At 35.3% G+C, this 17,428-nt stretch overlaps 1 pseudogene; it reads left to right on the top strand.

Annotated features, from left to right (window-relative positions):
- Positions 1 to 7,786: 7,786 nt before the first annotated feature.
- Positions 7,787 to 8,539, top strand: LOC122894592 (annotated as a pseudogene).
- The last annotated feature ends 8,889 nt before the right edge of the window (positions 8,540 to 17,428 follow it).

The following is a 17,428-nucleotide window of genomic DNA, read 5'->3' as shown; positions in this document are numbered from 1 at the left end:
TTAGAAATTCTACCTTTAATGGAAATCTGCATGCAGTAATTTCCACCATGTTTGTCCTGGTGTAATCCTTTGAAAACCACACACACACACAAATGTCTTTCCTTTCCAAGTGATAACTCTTTAAATATTGTAAAATGACCATGACAGCCTCTACCACCACCACCACCTGTATGTGTGTGTGTGTGTGCATACATCCATGTGCGTACCTAATTATAAGAGCTTTCTACCTATTAATACGGAAGCAAGTACTTTCCATGTATTATCTCTCTTATCATAACTTATGAAGTTATTATTAATTTCACTGTGGGCTTATGTTTAACGTTTCAGAACATGATTTCTATCATATAATAATAAAGTGGACTCTAAGCTTGAATTTTAAAATGAGAATGATGATACATGCCTGGTGTAGGTCTTGCAAAGCTTAAGTGAATTAGAGTTTGTTGTAAGAATTAAGTTAGGTAAAGGATGGAAAGCACCAGGATTTTCAACAAATGGAGACTGTCATTTGCCTATCAGCATTAACTGCTCTTGAGCCAGGCATCTTCAATCTAGTACTTATGCAACTGAGTTAAAAATATTTATATAATTATAAAAAATAATACATATCCAGCATAAAAGCTGAAACAAAAAATAAAACCAAGAGACAGCATGTATCAGAAAGACAAAGATAGTATTTGGTATATATCTGTTGCATTTTTTACTTGCATAGAATTTCAATTGTTTATATAGATGAAGATCATCCAGCTCTGGGTTTTTAGCATTAATACACAGGTGTCTTACCATATCATTGGAAACTACCTCTTCATAAGTTGCATTTTGATGGAAGCATGATCAAGTGAATATGCCATGACTCTAATAACTGATCTCTTTTGGATGTTTACTTATTTGAAATTGTTCACTATTATAAACACCTATGTAATGAACCTGTTCATTCACAAATATTACTCTGTTTTTAGTTTTTATTAGAATAGAGCTCAGATATTTTTTCAGATTTTTTTAAAAAAGAAATAATCTTGATAAATATATTTCAGTTGATACTGTTGACTAAAATGCAAGGTTGCACAAATACCTTATCTTACATTTTGGGTGGATCTGTGTGTGTTTGTGTCTGTGCATGTGTGTGTGTTTATTAAACTTCATTGCATTGATTTTATTCCAAATTGATTCAGTGGGTCGAAAGTTTTTGTATATTTCTCACAGTTTTGCAACTTCTACAAACATGATTTGTCTAAGTCTTCATTCAAATTAGTCATATGAACTTTGAGGTAGAAGTATCTAGGACACTTTGACATGTCACTGGAGACATGCCAATTTGATATTGGTTCATTAATTAAAACTCTGGGAACATTGTTCAAATAGATAAAAATATTACTAACAGTATGTGTCTCTATATCATCAACAAGATGGTAAAATTCCTTCCAAACTATACTATGACAAGGTAGATTCATCTTAAAAGGGTTCAAACAATTGAATGGAATTTGCAACCATATTTCACATTTTAGAATTAAACTATTTTGAAATAGCTACTAGCGGGGTGCCTGGATGGCTCAGTCAGTTAAACATGTGACTCTTAATCTCAGCTCAGGTGTTGATCTCAGGGTCATGAATTCAAACCCCTACTTTTTAAAAAAATTGATAAAATAGCAAATAATAGGTAATATGAATTAACAATCAGATCTATATCATTTCTACTACCTAGGTATTTATCCATGCAATATTTAGAGAGTTCTTTTTAGGGACATTGCCTTGGACCCATGTATGTTTCTCAATGGCAAAAAAATATATAACTTTGCCTAGAGAATCAAATTTATTATTGTAAAAATAAAAGCACAAAAAATTATTAGGTAATTTCTTTCTTAAACATAAAAGTATGGGTGTTTGCATGGATGAATGGATGGATGGATGGAATATAATATCCAAAATGTTTACAACATTCTGGACAGTTTGACAAGATGGAGGAGGAGCAGGAGACTTTGGTTTTGTCAGGAATTCAGCTAGATAACTATCAAATCATTCTGAACACCTGTGAACTTAACTAGAGAGCTAAGAAAAGCATTGTGCAACTCTACAAATAGAAAAGTGATGACTTTCTGCAAGAATGACAAGATGGAAAAACTCACCTCAAAAAAGAGAACAAGCAGGAGTACTGACTGCCGGGGACCTAATCACTATAGATATAAATAAGATGTCAGAACTAGGGTTTAGAAAAATGTTTATAATGATAATGGCTGAGCTTGAAAAAAGCATAGGAGACACTAGGGAATCCCTTTCTAGAGAAATAAAAGAGCTAAAATCTAATTAAGTCAAAATTAAAAAGGCTATTAATGACATGAAATAAAAAATGGAGACTCTAACTGCTAGAATATATGAGACAGAAGAGAGAATTAATGCTACAGAAGACAAAATGATGGAGATTAAAGAAACTGAGAAAATAAAGGGATAAACAACTACTGGATCAGGAGGGGGGAATGTGAGAGGTAAGTTATACCATAAAGCAAAACAATATTAGGATGATTGGGACTCCAGAAGAAGAGGAAAGGGGAGTGGGTGTGCAGAAGGTATACTGGAACAAATTATAGCAACCACTTCCCTAATCTGAGGAAGTAAAGGCATTCAAGACCAAGATGCACAGAGAACTCCTCCTCAAAATCAATAAAAATAGGTCAATACCTCAACATGTAATAGTGAAACTTGCAAATCTGAGACTAAGAGAAAATCCGGAAAGCAGCTCAGCACTGTAACCTACAAAGGTAGAAACACTAGACTGGCAGCAGAGCAATTCACAGAGACCTGGCATGCCAGAAAGGACTGTCATGATATATTTAGGGTACAGCCAAGAATACTTTATCCAGCAATGCTATCATTCAGAATAGGAGAGATAAAAACCTTTCAGGACAAACAGAAACTAAAAGAACTTGTGAACACTAAACCAGCCCAGCAAGAAATATTAAAGGGGATCCTTTAGGAAAGAGAGCCCAAAAGTAACATAGACCAGAAAGGAACAGAGAAAATATACAGAAACAGTGACTTGACAGGTAATACAATGGCACTAATTTCATATCTTTCAAAAGTTAGTCTGACTGTAAATGGACTAAATTCTTCAATCAAAAGACACAAGGTAACAGATTGGATTAAAAAAGCAAGACCCATTGGTATATTGTCTGCAAGATTCTTTTTAGGGCCAAAGCATATCCAGATTGAAAGCGAGGGGGTAGAAAACCATTTACCACGCTAACGGACATCAAAAGAAAGCTGGGGTAACAATCCTTATATCAGACAGATTAGGTATTAAGCAAAAGATTGTGATAAGAGATGAGGAAGGGCACTATATCATCATTAAAGGGTCTATCCAACAAGAAGATCTAACAATTGTAAATATTATGCACCTAACATGGGAGTAGCTAGTAATATAAACCAATTAAAACAAAATTAAAGAAGCACACTGATAATAATACAATAGTAGCAGGGAGTGTTAACATCCTACTTACTGAAATGGACAGCTCATCTAAGCAGAAAATCAACAAGGAAACAAGGGCTTTGCATTACACATTGAGCCAGATAGACTTCACAGATATATTCAGAGCATTCCATCCTAAAGCAACAGAATACACATTCTTCTCAAGTACACATGGAACATTCTCCAGAATAAATCACGTACTGGGTCACAAATCAGGTCTCAACTGGAACCAAAAGATTTAGATAATTCCCTGCATATTTACAGACCACACTACTTTGAAACTGGAATTCAAACACAAGAGGAAATTTGAAAAAAAATCAAATACATGAAGGTTAAAGAGCATCCTACTAAAGAATGAATGAGTCAATGAGGAAATTAAGAAAGAATTTTAAAAATTCACAGAAACAAATGAAAATGAAAACATAACTGTTCAAAGCCTTTGGGATACAGCAAAGGCAGTCCTAAGTGGGAAGCAATACAAGCCTTTCTGAAGAAACAATAAAGGTCTCAAATACATGAGCTAACCTTACACCTAAAGGTGCTGGAGAAAGAATGGCAAATATAGCCCAAACCCAGCAGGAGAAGAGAATTAATAAAGATTAGAGCAGAAATCAATGAAATAAAAACCAAAATAAAAGGAGAACAGATCAATCAAATTAGGAGTTGGTTCTTTGAAAGAATTAATAAGATCAATAAACTCCTGGCCAGACTTATCAAAAAGAAAAGAAAAAGGACCCAAACCAATAAAATCATGAATGAAAGGAGAGAGATCACAACCAATACTGAAGAAATACACACAATTATAAGAACATATTATGAACAACTATATGGCAACAAATTAGGCAATCTGGGAGGAATGGATGCATTCCTAGAGACATATAAACTACTAAAACTGAACCAGGAAGAAACAGAAAGCCTGAACAGACCCATAACCAACAAGGAAATTGAAGCAGTAATCAAAAATCTCCCAATAAACAAGAGCCCAGGGCCAGAAGGTTTCCAGGGGAATTCTACTAAACATTAAAGAAGAATTATACCTATTCTCCTGAAACTGTTTCAAAAAATAGAAATAGAAGGAAAGCTCTCAAGCTCTTTCTATGAGACCAGCATTGACTTGATCCAAAAAATCAGAAAAGACCCCACCAAAAAGGAGAATTACAGACCAATATCCCTGATGAACATGGATGCAAAAATTTCTCACCAAATACTAGCCAACAGGATCCAACAGTACATTAAAAGGATTATTCACCAAGACCAAGTGGGATCTATTCCCAGGTTGCAAGATGGTTCTCCATCCACAAATCGATCAATGTGATATACTACATTAATAAGAGAAAGGACAAGAACCATATGATCCTCTCAATAGATGCAGAAAAAGCACTCGACAAAGTATAGCATCCTTTCTCAATTAAAACTCTTCACAGTGTAGAGATAGAGGCAACCTACTTCAATATCATAAAAGCCAAAACCAAAAAGCCCACAGTGAATATCATTCTCAGTAGGGAAAAACTGAGAGATTTTCCCTTATGGCCAGGAACACGACAGGGATGTCTACTATCACCTCTGTTGTTCAACATAGTACTAGAAGTCCTAGCCTCAGTAATCAGACAACAAAAAGAAATAAAAGGCATCCTGATCAACAAAGAAGCCAAACTCTCACTCTTCACAAATGACATAATACTCTATGTGGAAAACCCAAAAGACCACCCCAAAATTGCTAGAACTCACACAGAAATTCAGCAAAGCATCAGGATATAAAATCAATGCACAGAAATCAGTTGCATTTCTATACACTAGTAATGAGACAAAAGAAAGAAATTAAGGAGTCAATTCCATTTACAGTTGCAACAAAAACCGTAAGATAATGAGGAATAAACCTAACCAAAGAGGCAAAGGATCTGTACTCAGAGAACTATAGAACACCAATGAAAGAAATTGGGGACAACACAAAGAAATGGAAAAACATTCCACGCTAATGGATTGGGAGAACAAATATTGTTAAAGTGTCTATGCTACCTAGAGCAATCTATACATTTAATGCAAACACTGTTAAAATGCCATCAACTCTTTCTACAGAGCTAGAACAAATAATCTTAAAATTTGTATGGAACCACAAAAGACCCTGAATAGCCAAAGGAATGTTGAAAAAGAACACCAAAGCTGGTGGCATCATAGTTCTGGACTTCAAGCTCTATTACAAAGTTGTAATCATGAAGACAGTATGATACTGGCACAAAAACAGACACATAGATCAATGGAACAAAATAGAGAGCCCAGAAATGGACCATCAACTCTATGGTCAACTAAAGCAGGAAAGAATATCCAATGGAAAAAAGACAGTCTCTTCAACAAATTATGTTGGGAAAATTGGACAGCCACATACAGAAGAATGAAACTGGACCATTTTCTTACACCATACACAAAATGGATGAAAGACCTAAATGTGAGACAGGAATCCATCAAAATCTTGAAGGAAAACAGAGGTGGCAACCTCTATTACCTTGGCCACAGCACCTTCATGCTAGACCTGTCTCCAAAGGCACGGGAAACAAAGGCAAAAATGAACTATTGGGACTTCATCAAAATAAAATCTTTTGGACAGCAAAAGCAACAGTTGACAAGACCAAAAGACAACCAACAGAATGAGAGAAGATATGTGGAAATGTTTTACCAGATAAAGGACTAGTACCCCAAATCTATAAAGAACCTATCAAATTCAATACCTAAAGAACACATAATCCAATCAAGAAATGGGTAGAAGACATGAACAAACATTTCTCCAAAGAAGACATAAAAATGGCCAAAAAACACATAAAAAAATGCTCACCATCACTTGCCATCAGGGAAAGACAAATCAAAACCACAAGGGGATACCACCTCACACAGGTCAGAATGGTTAAAATTAACAAACCAGGAAACTTGACAGATGTTGGTGAGGATATGGAGAAAGGGGAACCCTCCTACATTGTTGGTGGAAATGCAAGCTGGTGCATCCACTCTAGAAAGCAGTACAGAGGTTCCTCAAGAAGTTGAAAATAGAGCTACCCTAAAACCCAACAATTGCACTACTAGGTATATACCCCATGATACAAATGTAATGATCCAAAAATCCCAATGTTCATAGCAGCAATGCCCACAATAGCCAAACTATGGAAAGAGCCCAGATGTCCATTAACAGATGAATGTATAAAGAAGATGTGGTTATAAATACAAAGGAATATTAGTCAGCCATCAAAAAAGGTGAAATCTTGCCATTTTTAATGACTTGGATGGAACTGGAGGGTAGTATGCTAAGTGAAATAAGTCAAATCAAAGAAAGGCAATGATATGATTTCATTCATATATAGAATTAAAGAAACAAAACAGGATTATAGGAGAAGGGAGGGAAAAATAAAACAAGATGAAATCAGAGAGGGAGACAAACCATAAGAGACTTTGAATCATAGGAAACAAACTGAAGGTTGCTGTAGGGAGGGGCTTGGGGGATGGATAACTAGATGATGGACATCATCAGAGCCCACGATGTAATGAGCACTGGATGTTATATAAAACTGATGAATCACTGAACTCTGCCTCTGAAACTAATAATACACTATATATTAAATATATGTTAATTAATTGAATTTAAATTTTTTAAAAAGGAGGCAATATTCTCTGCCCTTGGGGCATCTGGGTGGGTCAGTCAGTTAAGCATCCAACTCCTGGTTTCAGCTCAGGTCACAATCTCAGGGTTCTAGAATGGAACCCTGCACCCAGGCTCCCCACTCAGTGGGAAGTCTGTTTGTCTCCCTCTTTGTGCTCATCCCTCTGTTCGCATGTGCACTCTTTCTGTTTCTCTAAAGTAAATAAGTAAATCTTTATTAAAAAATATTTACAACATCTTAAATCTTTTATGGTCAATAGTACATTGTCCTACATCCATTGAGCTTTAGCTGTGGGTTGACAGGCAAGTCTTATGAAAGCACATATTTGCTAAAAGAATAGCTCTCATCTGTTAGTTTTGCTGCTTTAATAACGGAAATGTTTCAATGGATAGATTGTATTCTGCAAGTATAATTTTTCACAACAAAAATAGTTTCAAGTGAAATTAGATTTCAGATATTAGTTTATCATTAAAATATCATTTATTCCCTTTTAAAACACTGCTTTAAAAATAAGTTTTAAAAGAAATACTCATTTTTTCTTATGATGGATTCAAAAAAAGCCTGACAAAATTAAAGGAGCTTTTTTACAGCACCCAGAAGAGTCCATACAATGTTGTTCTCGGTTTCTATCATAACTTAAAGGGAAACTTGTATAATAATTAGAGACCATGATGTCCTACAAATAATGAAGAAAGATGTTCCCAGGTTCCTTGCTACCAAAAACCACATAGGTGGCACCAAGCTTGATTTCCAATGGAACAATCATCTACAAAAGGAAAAGTCATGGCATTACCTTATCAATCTCAAGAGACCTAGGCAATGCTCCTGCTGGCAGCGTGTGCCATTGTTGCCACAATAATGTCAGTATCATATCCTCCAAGAATACTGGCCAGGGAGCTCTTAAAGGTTTGCTGCTGCTATCAGAGCCAGTCCTCCTGCCAGTGCTTAGCTTCCAGAAGCTTCAAGAACCAGATCTGGGCAGCCACCCTGGAGTTGTGTCTTCTGAAAATTACTGATCCCAGGGCTGACCACCAGCCTTATGTTAACCAGCCTACTATTGCCTCCGGTAACACAGACTCTCCTCTGTGTTATGTGGGCATTGCCAGCCCATGCCCTAACAAGGAAGCACAGTCAGCTGGTCTGAGATGGTGGATACGGGACTGGGGAAGTTTTGAGCATTCGTGGCTCCATCCTATGAAATCCAGCTGAAGGTCATACTTCATCTCTCCTTCCACAGAGTTCCTGCTTCCAAGAGATTGGAAAAGAAGAGCAGACGGCTGCTGAAAAGACCATGACCAGGAGGAATTTCAAGGTGAATGGACAGCTCCAGCTCCTAAGCTACACTAATACTCAACCTGAGGTCACATCTGGGTCTGGAGTTGGGCAGGTGTCCTCTGTCCCTAGTCAGCACTTCCCTGCAGAGGACTGGAGCACTTAGCTTGATCACCGAGATCTGCTCTACAGCTCCCACTCTTCAGGTCACTGAAAGGGTAGGAACACCCAGCCACTGAGTGGTCTTAAGCTGTTCTTCCACAGATTCTTAGAAAATGGAAATAATGTTGACAAAAATTAAACAATATGCAAAAAAATAATTAAAGGAGATCTTCCTTACCTTTGCAACATTTGAAAACATGGCCTCCTCATCCAGCATGTTACAGCAGCTCTGCAATTTTTCTGATTTCTTTTTCTAACTTGTCTTCATTTTAATTTTTCTTTCATTTTTTAAAATCTCCAAGTTTAAGTTTCTTAAAATTTGTCTCCAACATGGTATTCTGTGAAAAGTATATTAAAGGGGAGAGAAGTAATTTGGCTTAGATAATCACTGTTAAGGGTATTACCTTAATTTTTTTAAGCACATTGAAATGAGAAAGTCATTGAAAACCAACGGACAGGGGTACCTGGGTAACTCTGTCAGTTAAGCACCTGTTTTCAGCTCAGGTTGTGATCTCCAAGTCCTAGGTTGGAACTCCAGATCAGACTCCCAGCTCAGCAGAATCTGCATCTCCCTCTGCTGCTCCCCGCTGCTTGTGCTCTCTCTCTCTCTCAATGAATAAATAAAAATCTTAAAAAAGAAAAGAAAAGAAAACCATTGGACAACCATTGAGGCATTATTTACAGGTTCTGTTTGTATGACTTGGAGACTGTAATGTTAAGTAGAATCTTTGGCTGTCATTTTCTTCCACTGTGATGATGTCCTTGCTGTCCACAACAGAGTAGATGAGCATTTATACCTGGTAAAGAAACTGTATATGAAGAAAAGAAGAAAAGTGAAGATAAGACACCAACACTCATTGAGCTCCTATGTGCCAGCATTTACGACATTGACATTGCTTTTAACTCTCACAAAAATTACAAGCTAATTAGAATTAGAAGCTCAGAGGAGTGGAGCCATTTTCCTAAGGCCTCATAGGTAGTAAGTGGCATGGGCCAGCTCCAACTTCAGATTTCAAGCTCTCTCTCATTAACCATGCTGCCTCTCAGCTACCAGATGGTCTTTCATGAAGAAAGTAAAAAACTGTTGAGACGATATTATGAAACATCCTAAGACACTTAAAAATATTTTTATAGAGGGCATAATTATTCCCATATCACTGTGGTTAAAGTAAACAATATTAATCTCCATGGTGTTGATGCTTTCAAGTTTGAAGTTGCCTCTCTTGGAACTCCTGATAGTATATACAGTACATGATGTTGAGTTTCTTTACCTAGCTGAACAGCTTCCTTTCAGGGTCATAATGCTCTATATATTAACATAGGATCACAGGAGTGATCATAGGAGTATCAGGGTTTCTCTGCAGCCCTTCCCTATGGTCTGAGAAACTCTAGATATTGATTTTCATTGTACAGGATTAGGAGGAAAATATCAGCTCCAAATGTCAATGTAATTGAATCATAGCAATATCAAGAATTCTAATCAAACCAATCCCTCTTAAATCAGAACAAAGACTGGAGCACCTGGGTGGCTCAATGGGTTAAGCCTCTGGCTTGGGCTCAGGTCATGATCTCAGGATCCTGGGATCGAGCCCCACATCTGGCTCCCTGCTCAGCAGGGAGCCTGCTTCCCCACTCCCTTTACTGCTCCCTCCACTTGTGCTCACTCTCCTTCTCTCACTCTAATAAAAAAAAGAAAAAATCAGAACAAAGACAGCATCAAGGGTAAAATATGCAAATTATTTTTGGCACTCTTCTTCTTCATTGTAATCTTTCTCCTTGCCTTTTCTTGTTTACTTATGAGCATTTACTAAGTCCCTGGCATTTTGCTCGGACCATTTGCTAATTTCTGGTAAAAAGAAACTATTGAAAATTAAATATTAGTAATATTAGAAAAGAATGTATTATTAATACACTGATAAAATTCCACAGTCATGCTGGAAAAAACCTCACTGGGAATAAAAAATAGAAAAATAAGTTCCTGAACAAAGTTTAAAAATAATAATGATAAGCAGATACATAGATATTGATATTATACCAAAAAGGGAAATTAAATTTAGTTCTTGTCAAATATAGGAAGAACAGCATCAAAATGATACCTGCTATTTTCATTCAGCATAATTCTTGAAATTTTGGCTAATTTCAAGAAGATATAAAGCAGAAATAAGAGATGTTACTATTAGAAAATATAAGACAAAATTATGATAATTTACAATGGAGAGGATATCACCACATAAGAGAATCAACACAAAACTGTTAGAATTAGTAAAATAAATCAAATGAGCAAATGTAGGATTATTTTATCTGCTGTTTATTTTGGACATTTATACCTACAAAAAAGTCTGAAGAATAATATAATGACTATCTGTATTTTTTAAACCAAGATTCATCAAGTATTAAAATTTTTGCCACATTTGCTTTTCTCTCATTTTATATTTTCTCTTTTTATTTTTGTTAAAGCATTTAAGAGAAAACTACAAACATTACAATGCTTGATTCCTGAAACTTAAGCATGTATACAAAAGTATTTTTAAAAGTCAATATCTTCTCATATATAATCAATAACTAGTTAGAGAATATAATGAAATAGATATCATTTGCACTAAAAACAAAAAATTAATGGCCTTATTGAGAAATATGCTGGATCCAAACATCCAAATGAGAAAAATCATTTTAAACATTTGTTGAGCTACATAAAAGACAAACTATTTCTGGATAAAAGACAACATATAATAAGATTCCCATTTTTCTCAAATTAATTCCTATGTACACATTACACAAATCCAATCAGAATTATATTGTGATATTTTTTAAACCTTAACAAAATCTTTCTAAAGTTGATAAAAAAAAAAAAAAACATCAGGCAAGAATCAAAAATAGAGTTTTGAAAAGAAATAAGGAAAGAAGACTAACCTTACATTTAGGCTTCCTAGTGAACCAGAGACTGTAACTACTGGCATTAAAACAAAATTTGAGCCTCATTTTATCATCACAACTTGCTTGACCTTAGAGAAGTGATTAGCTTCTTAGAGTTCTGAGTACCTCATATAAAACAGACATCAAAACATCCGTCATGCAGGGTTATGTGAGGATTCCAAGTAGCCCATTTGAAGAATGCTGTACAATGTCCAGGCAATGAAGAAAAAGTCAATATATGTATTGGAGGTATTTTTTAGCTATTTTGAGTTTGTAATTTGTAATTAACTTGGATCCAAAATAAATTTCAGTTCTATATAAGGTTGGCTATTATTGGACTTTTAAAAACATATATATATTGTAAAACTTAAAAATTAAAAAATAAGGAAAGAGAAGCAAGCCATAAAAAAGGAAATATAAACTAAAATTTATCAAACCTTCAGGGTAGAAACTTTTTACCTTTGGAAAGATATAACAAATTATAAAATTTATGCTCAGAAAGATATTTTGGAAGAAACATATCCCAATATTAACAGCATTTGTCTTTGGGTGGTGGAACTATGAACGGTCTTTTCCTTTATTCACCTTTTCTGCATCTTCCAAAGGCAATAAAGAAGCATATATTAACTTTAAGATAAAAATATTTTTCCAAAAATGTAAATAAAATAATTGCATTACACTGAACACCAAGAGTGGGTGTCACAAGACACATTTTTTTTTAAGGCTTCAAGAGCAAAGAAGCACCAAATTCTTCAAGGCGAGCAAAGAGTCAGAAAAGCCTTCACAGGAGAAAGTACATCTAAGTTAATTCAAAGAATGAATAAGAAATGGACAGATAGAAGGAGGCGAGCCACCATACCGCAGGGAAGGGTAAAGATAAAAGATGGACCAGAGGGGGATAGATACATTTGCTACATTAAGGGGATTTTACTTCCCTCTACAGGCAGAAAGAAGCAATATATTCATCACTGGGTACATGGATGGATGGATAGATGGATGGATGGATGGATGGATGGATGGATGGATGGTTAGATGAATGGATAGTTGGTTGGATGGATGAGTGATTTGACTGAAAGTAAGGATTTTAAGCTGGTGAGAAATAGGATAAGAATGCAGATTAGCTGTGGGAAGCATGCACTAGAAGGGCAAACGAAGAGACCATTAAGAGACTATTTTGCAGGTACTAAATAGTGAAGCCTGCTTTGTGAAAGAGTGAGTCCGGTTAGGAGGTTATGTGTACCTCCTATCTGTACATCACTTATTTTCTCTGTTCAGTACTTAGACAATGCCTGACAAAAGGGAGAAAGAACAAGAAGGAGGATGTATAGAGAAGGAGCTAGAAAGGAAAGGAAAAAAGACTGGCAAGATAGGAAAGACAAAGTGTGGCAGAGAAAGAGAGAAGAAAAGAGATGAGAGAGAAGAAAAAATGGGCAAAAAAAAAGAAAGAAAGAAATGTGTAGGAAAAATACACAGGGCAAAAATACCTAGCAGTATGAAAAAATGAGAAAATATGAAGAGCTTTTCAGAGATTTTCAGAAATCCGTAACTAAACTAGCACATACTCATGTAAAGAGTAGAGCATCAGGATTTGTTCATTTGTGGTTATTTCTATTATTTGTGCTTAATTCCTATTAAGATTATTCCTGATGCTTCAGTTTCTTTTGCGTCTATGGAGCAGACCAATCTGCACATGGATTTCTCAAACACAATCAATGCACCGTTGTTATTAGCAGACTCATCTAAGTTCATGGCCATCTCCAGCCCACAGCAATATTGGGCAAGCTTCCAAGCTGTCCTCCCTCTTGGTAGAGAAATAATCCATTCCCCACTCCAGACAAAATTTTTACTCCACTATTTGAATGCTTACTTTAAAAGAACACAAATTAATAAATGTATTGAACGACCTGGTCAGTACCAAGGAGCTAACATTGTTATTATTTGCTAAAGGCAATCTAATTTGATCTGGTACCCTTCCGTTTACTTAACTATAGATCCTCATTCACAGTGCCAAGGGAACAGATTTTGAAAAGATGATATTTTTATCTATCTGAAGCACCAGGGAAAGGACTATAGATCATCACCTCAAATTAAAAAAAAAAAAAAAAAAAAGCCTTACTTTCATGAGCTAGACTGACCACATCATTTACTAATGTTGGCAAAGGTTCAGAGCCTAATGAGTAAAAATAAAACTAGTGTTTCCCCTCAAGAGGTTATTTTTTTTATGTACAGCAGATTTGAGGAGTGTTGTTTATTACAGCTAGGTAAATATTTTTAAAGACTTGTTTTGACGGAAGCTGTGTTTCTTCTAAGAAAGGTTTATGAGATATTGTAGCAGCCCAGAAGATGCAAATCAGTAGCATTTATGAGCTGGAAAAGAAGATAGCATGAAGTTGTACATGACATACAATGAAAATGCACAACTTTTGTCATTAAAATTGCACATGGGTATCTAAGGAAGTCACTATTTCTCTTACAGCATGCCTTTCTCGTGCATCTAAATGGTAGTTCCATATCTCATGTGCATGCATGCTCTTGTTCAAGAAGACATACAGAGAATCCTAAATTTACAGTAGATACAAATTGGAGGATAATTATGCACAATCCAGAAGGACTTTATAAACATAAGTGTTTTTTAAAGAAGTAGCTCACTTAGTGCACTTAAAAAATTATTTTATATCTACATCCATAACCTACATGCAATCTATCAAAATCACATCTATTAGGTAAAGTGAGGTATATCTGTAAGTAGAATTTAAAGAGTATAATCAGAAGGTATTCCATAAAAGTATGAAAATAAAAATTCTTTAAAACCTGCTTATTTTTTTAAATTTCAGGAGATATCTTTGTACAGTATTTAAGAAAGGCAAGTATTAACTTAAATTTATATGTAGAATTCAAGGGAAATACCAGTTTTGTTTCCTGCATAATTGAGAGATTATTGGATTGTGAGCCAGACTACTGATCTTGGGCACACAGCATGTGAGCTTCCAAACCCATCCTGTAAGATGAGACTATGAGACTAATACATGGTTCTGGGCATGGAGCACTTTAAAAAAAAATGTTTTTAAATATATTAGTTCTCAAAGTCCCAGACCAGCAGCATCTGGGAACTCAGAAATGCAGATCATCAGTCTCCACCTGGACTTAATGTATCAGAAACTATGGGGTGAGGTCCAGCAATCTGTGGTTTAACAAGCTGTCCAGATGGTTCTGGTACACACTGAAGTTTGAGAACCACTGAAGTGAACTAATAGAGAAAGTCCTAATATATGCCTGCATCTGGTTACTGCTTTATGCAGTTATTTTCAAATTCTCTTCTTTGGAATGCTGGGCATTTGTCCCAGGGCTCTGAAGGGGAGTTGTGAGAATAAAAGGAATGTGGGGAGAAAATTTGTTTTGGAAATATAGTTAAAGGTGTCTGCAGTACTTGCAGGTAGAAATGTGTAATAAGTAGATGCAATTAAAAGTCCTAGAGGGGTGCCTGGGGTCTCAGTAGGTTAAGATTAAGCATTTTACTCTTAATTTCAGCTCAGGTCATGATCTCAGGGTCCTAAGACCAAGCTATGTCGGGCTCCACATTCAGCAGGGAGTCTACTTGAGAGTCTCTCTCTGCCTCTGCTCCCTCCCCACCTTCAAGTAAATAAATAAATAAAATCTTCTTAAAAAAAAAAAAGCCCTGGATATGAGGACCGATGGGAGAGACACTAGAGAGAAGAAAAAAGAGACAGAAGGAAAAGAGGCAAGGATAAAAGAGCAAGGAAATTATTCAGTCACATATAAAAATATCTGAAAAATATTATATGGTGATCAAAATGAATGAATACACACTATACTTGTTCACAATGCAACAATACAAATAATTTTTGTATTATTTGTATTAATTATTTGTATAACAGTACAAATAATTTTGTATTAATTTAATAAATTAATTACATTTAATTTAAATTAAATGAAAAAAGTCCCAGATTGACTGTGTAAAGCATTATTGGTTTTGAAGGTTAAAAATGGCTAAAATAAAATATAGACATATACTTTTTAGAAATATAGTTAAATGGGATAAAATGATATAAAAAGCAAAACAAGGAACACAGGACTTACAGCAGTGGTTATGTCAGGTAGGAAAAGATGGGGTGAAGTGACACAGAAGGACAGAGTCAGACAGAGGTTACTGGCAAGGTCTCAACTTTTGGGTTAACTGTCTGACTCATTGAACAAATATGGCCTGGGAAGAAGAGAGAGAGGGAAAGAGAGAAGAAGGGAGGAGAGAGGGAGGAAGGAAGGAAGGAAGGAAAAAAGGAAGGAAAGAAGGAACTAAGTTATTTGTGGACTAATGATGACCAAGGATTATGTGATCTAATTTTATACATCTGATATCCATTAAAAAGTTAAAAGATTCTAGCAGTGAAATCATAAAATATGTACTTGAAAACTATCAGAATTAATCTAAAACATGAGAGTTCTTTATTTTAATTAAGTTATTAAGACAATAGGGTCTTTCTTTACACAGATTATATTTTAAAGCTTTGTCTATGGATTGTTTATATTTAACAAAAAAGGAAAAAGTTAACGCATTTCAGCTTTAGACAGGACTGATTTACAAATAAAATGTGTCTTTAGGACTTGCCATGCCTCTTTTTGGCACCACCCTGCTCTCCTTTCTTACCCTCTTCCTAGATTTCCAGAGCCCTCATCAACAGACAGTGGGAGCAAGGAGGTAACTACTCTCAGTAACACTAAATACAATTTGTTGGTTCTAACCACTGCCATCAAACCTGATTTAATCTGTGTCAAACTGCCTGAGGCCCTTCTTCTGCTGCATAACAATGAGCACCAATTATTCATATAGACTAATTAATCCTTGCTAACAACGTAGTTACTGGTAACTACTCCTAGAATGATAGCAAAACCTAGTTGAAATGTATAGCTTCTTGAAAGACTTCTAAGGAGACGTGAATATTTGGCATTTGGACCTCTGTAGAATGCCATGGAAGAAGATATTTCTGACCAGAGAGACTTTTCTTCAAGGCACAGCACCCAAGAGCACTCTACCTTACTTAATGTGCAAGACTGGACATACACAAATTTTCATTTATAAAGGTAATTTTTACCATATGTATGTATATAAGTCCTTTGTGGTGGTTGAGGCTGAACAGATTGATTCTAAGAGGCTGGACCCTGTTACTGCTAAGTCACTGACATTCTGTTAAATAATCACATGCCAATGGAACCAGGAACATTTTCCCCTATTTACCTCTTTTTTCCATAGAGACTTAATTGAGGAATTTACAAAGATCCTCTTTCTCAAGTGGCATGGGAGAGGTGAATTTGTACCAAATGAATGTCTTCTCCAAACACCCAAATATAGATGAAACATTATTTTAAAATACAGATTGATTGGACTTATGTTTTCTTTTACCAAGGGATCTTATATATATAAATGTACATTATATTTTGTTATTATTATATATGTTGTATATAATTATATATTATTGTGAATATATACTATTATATATGTATATAGAGAGTGTATACATATATACATCATACATACATATACACTACTGATAATACATAAAAAGAAATTAATGTTTACTTTCAAAGAAATGCCATCTAGAAAACAATACAACATTAAGCTCTTAGCTATCTCGACTCAGATGTCCTTAGGCACTTAAACCATTTTTATCTCTTTCTCCATTACCCATGAGTGAGAATTTCTTCAGGGTAGGTAACAAAATTTTTTTTTTCCCAATCATGTAAAGCAAAAACACTAAATAGATTTAAATAGTCCAATACTTTGCACAAGGGATTTTACTTATGCACAAAGATCCCATTTTCCTGAGAAAATTACGTACAACCTAAGAATGTATTTATAATAGAAATTATTTAGTAAATGGAATCAAGATTTGAAGCGGGATGGTCATGCATTGCCTCTATTAGAGAAAAAAAAAAGTGTGATCATTTATTCACAGGCACAGATTCA

The sequence above is a fragment of the Neovison vison genome, chromosome 13 (genome assembly GCF_020171115.1).
Source record: "Neovison vison isolate M4711 chromosome 13, ASM_NN_V1, whole genome shotgun sequence".
Lineage (NCBI taxonomy): Eukaryota > Metazoa > Chordata > Mammalia > Carnivora > Mustelidae > Neogale > Neogale vison.
This window is presented reverse-complemented; position numbering and strand designations above follow the sequence as displayed.